Source organism: Oryza glaberrima, chromosome 7 (assembly GCF_000147395.1).
Source record: "Oryza glaberrima chromosome 7, OglaRS2, whole genome shotgun sequence".
Classification (NCBI taxonomy): Eukaryota; Viridiplantae; Streptophyta; class Magnoliopsida; order Poales; family Poaceae; genus Oryza; species Oryza glaberrima.
Window position 1 is genome coordinate 7,581,143 of NC_068332.1, and position 4,871 is coordinate 7,586,013.

Sequence of the window (4,871 nt, forward strand, 5' to 3'; positions counted from 1 at the left end):
AGCTTTCTAAGTTTTTTTCTTGATGAGATTTTAGGATGCAAAGTGGAAAATACATTTTTTTTTTAATTTCTGACAACATTATTTTATGCATGAATTGGATTACAAGGGCATTTCTAATTCCCAAGAAGTAAGGATTTCGAGCCAGTCATCTTGTCCTTTACTATGTTGATTTCTATTCTGATGAGATTTTAGGATTCAAAGTGGGAAATACACTTTTTTCAAAAAAAAAATCAAGTAGGGATTTCGAGGCACTTTCATGTTGTCCCTTGTTATGCTGATGAACATCTATATATGAAGAATTAACATGCTTAGTTGTTATGAAATACGAAAACGGTATGAAACCCTGCCGCTAATGTGCTATGGGCCACAAACATCATTCATGAATAATCATTATCACTACTAAGCGCCTGCGAAGTGATGCACCATTGAAACTAAGCAGCTGCTTTCTATAGTGCGACTGGTGAACAATTGCGTGTAGATCAGTACAAATTGACATGGTGCTTCTTTAATTTAATACTAGCAATATATAAAAACCACCAATAAATACTTAGTCCAGTCTGTGATGCACACATCTCTACTATTATAAAAATTGAAGATGTTTTTGCCGGTATTTTGGTACGTCATCCGTATATGAGTCGGTTTTTAAGTTCGTTTACTTTTAGAAATACATATCCATATTTGAGTGGGTTTTAAGTTCGTTTGCTTTTGGAAATCTCTTTAAAAAAATCACATTCTAACTTACACGGTCGGGCTCCTTAATGCAACTCATGATTTTTTTTAAAAAAAATATATCCAAGTGAATTTCTACAGTGAATTTCACATTAACTAAACCATATAACAATAATAAAATTAAAATAGCATTCACCCGTTGCAATGCACAGGCATTTTCTCTGGTTAGAAAAAAATCAAACTACAAACAGAGTCTTTCTGATCATTCGCAAGGCTTTGCAGAATTTGCACCTCCACCATGCATATAAAAAGATGATTTTGTCCTCTAACACACCCTCCCCCCAAAAAAATATTACTGATAACAGCAGAAACACTAAAATTCATCTTTAAAAAGAAACACTAAAATTGTGGAATTGTTTTGTTTTGCCCAAAATAACTTTGCTGCATCAGCCTGTCAAAAAAGTTCACTTAATCCCCAAAGGTATTCATCTATTAGACTCTTAAGTATTGAATTCCTTGTAAACAAACTCTTAAGAATATAGATATACTCTCTCCATTAACAAATAACTAGCAATAATCACGCGCTACGCTGCGTGCTCGATAACAAAAGCAAGACAAAACATATATAGTTGTCAATATTCCGTGAAAACAAACTGGCATACACATCAGGTTTTCCATAAAGATTCAAATATGAATTGTTCCTATTGATCTGTCTATGCACTATTTGTACAATCATATGCATTTCAGCAAAATTAGCAACCATACAATGAACAAAATGCTGTAACCATACAATGGAGTGGATGGGAGAACTGAAACGGTGCTATAACCACAATCATAAAAAGGTGGTTCTTTATTTGCAACATCATCGCATACTTCTCTTCATCAACCGTTGCAATATTTTAACATAGCAGTTGCTTTGCAAACAATAATATGTAAGTTCTACATGGCATATATATCTCCCTCTTCCAAAAAGGGTTCCATAAAACATTTCATGGTCAGAAGATGATATCTTAATGAAATTATACTGGCAAGTGAATCTATAATGAATACTTAATAATTATCACTTTATAAACATGTCCATGAAAGCAAAATCTCAATTCAAAAGGATAGATCAGTAGCAAATTCCAAAAGCAGGAAATCATTAGAGCAGGAAAACCACATCACATCAGCAATGTTGCCTGCAAGAAAAAAAAAAGCCATGTGCACCCTATTGGAATATATATAGAATGCCCTATTGTAACTCAATTGAAATGAGGCAGATATTTTAGAAAGTTGCCCAACACGTTCGAAAGTAATACTCAAGTAGAATCACATTAATTATACTGAATCAAATGCCAGCATATAATCAAGGCATTGATCTTTTGTGTGGTACATATACTCTTTCCATGACGAGAAGTTCAACAATACTTTCTAGGGCTGCAATAATTGTGGGTTAATCTATGCATTGATCCTTTGTGGTTAGCTGGATGTGAAACACCTAGAGATGAATGTAAACTACAGAGTCAATCACACTATAATAGGATCACATAGTAGATCAGAAAATGTTATATTGTTGCATATAACTTGAACTGATTTAGTGTCACGCCCGGAATTTCTATCCAAAATTCCAAACGCTTACATGTGTGTGAACCCTCGTCCAGGAATCAGCCGAGGCATACAATAACAAATTGATAATAGAGTACAATTATTACTCTAATTAATAAGCGAATAAAATGTCATTACAGAGGTAGATAGTTCCTCTTAATCAATAAAGATCTAAGCAGCGGAAAAAAAAAAGATAAACGGCACAGACGACTCCACTCCACAGGCAGCTTGACCAGGGCTACACCTAATCCTCCACACCATCAGCATCACTGTAGAATTCCTCCTCTGATGAATGATTGCAATGTGAGTATATGACATACTCAGCAAGCCACGCAGCAAATATGCAAGTGCACAGGATAACAAAGGATGGCATAGTAGGGTTTCATTTGCATAAACAGCATTTAATAAACATTTCAGAATTTAATAAAACAGTTAAGTAATAATTAAACAATATTAATCCAACGCTATACAACATACCCTGTTGCATAGGCCCAACCATTCTGAACAACCAATCCCGGCTGCACAGTTCTATCTCCAAACCAGGAATATACCGTTCCAAACTAGGAGCTAATCAAATTATTACCAGTTATAGAATCTTTCATTATGATGAGAGGTGTGAGACTAATCACGAAAGACATTGTTAGACCCGCCCATAACCGCAGGCACGGCTATTCGAATAGTTTTACTCTGGCCAGAGGTGTACCACTGTACCCACAAGACACAGCCCCACGACATGTCACCATGCGCCTTGATACCACCACGGTACCTCGGAAAGGAGCTGTGACAGTACCCCTCGCACAACACAATCCACCATAGCGCACCGTTCCTGGATCATAATCACCCCCTTATAAACAAGGCATGGACTCCCCAGCGACCCCCGTGGGCTTATCTCCGCCACTTCTCAGTCTGGTGCCCCGCAATGAACCATGCTATACAAAAGGTAAAGCCGTTGCCCACGCTGGCTTGTGGTTGGCACGGTTAATGTTTCACAACCGAAACTCGTGAACCGGTCCTTAATTGTCATGAGCATGACCATCAAAACCATGTGCTCACAACCCATCATTATCGGGTTTTAGTTGGCAAATTAATTAATTAACCAATCATGATTAACCATCATGAGCTATCATTAAGCCATCATTAAATAATAGTGAATCATAAGTTATCCCAATAGTGTGCTAAAGTTTCTAAGCATGGCTAAGCAATCACATCTAATATCTAGCTGAACCAATATATAAAGCTCAACTAGTCAATTTATAATAACCCAAGGTATCAAGGAATAAAGTAATCAAGAACAAAAGGGCTATAACAAACAATAGGTTAATTCCACCCAATGACATTCGAAAATAAATGCAATAGTTGAATAGAAACAATAGCTTTAAACAGGATCAACATGTTCAAAGGGTTGTTTGGGATCTGTGTGACTTGCCTTGCTAGCCTTGGAACTTCTCAAATTCTTCTCCTGCGAAAACGAACTCTCCGGAAACGTCGGAATCTAAAGAGAAAAGAGCAAAATCACCCAAACAGCACATAAACAAGCATGAACAGTACATGTGGATATTTTTAACATGTAGATCTCAATTTTAGAAAAATTTAGAGACTTGAACCAACTAAATCCGAGCTAAGATGAATTAGTTATGAATTTTCAAAGATTAAATCGGATTAAATCATTTATTTAGATTTTAATTGAATTATGACGCAATAATGAATTATTTTTGAAAAGGAAAAGGGAATTATTGCGTCAGCGGCTAGGGTTCGTGGTGGACCGGGCGCACGGCGACGGTTCACGGGAATGGACGGCCGAGATCTATCCAACCAAAACGAACGGTCGAGATCGATCGGGTCTACCGCGGCTCACGGGAAACGACAACGATGACGTCAGCGGTGATGTCACCACCGGCGGCGGCTCGGCCTCGCGTGCTCGCCGGCAAACGACTGCACGGCTGCACAAACGGATGGCACCTACGGGTTGCGGGCATCGCGGCGAACTCACCGGTGACCAAAGCAACGGCGGAAGATCAACGGACGGCGACGGCGTCAAGGAAGAAGCGGCGGCGACCTTCGGCTTGACGACGGCGATGGAGTTCCGGCGGTCGACAGCGACGGCGGAGGGGCGGATGAGGACGGTGACGCGACGGCGACCACGACAGCGGCCTTCCCGAGCGACGGCGACGACCGAAGCGGCGGCGGCGCACGGCTGGAGCGACGGCGGCGACGGCGGTGCTAGGTTACACGGTGCTAGAGCTCTACCGGCGACGAGAGGCAAAGGCGAGGGTGGCGGCGGGTAGCGGAGACACCGAGGGTCCTTTTATAGGGGTTGGAAGGCGGCGGCGAAGGCCCACGGCGACCGGCGACGCGAAGGAAAGATTAGGGTTCGGGGAGAGAGATGAATCCGATTCGAGATTGAATCCACGGATTTCCAAACGAAATTAGCCGATGATTCCATAAGAGAGAAGGTAGAGGGGATCCCGAAGATCATTTCCCCTCTATTGATTTCACCGGAAACGGAAAGGGGCGGCCGGATTTGGAAGGAGACGGCGGCGGCGCGGCGCTAGGGTTCGGGCGGCGGCGGCGGCGCGAGGAAGACGAAGACTGACAGGTGGGCCCCACCTGTCAGCGGG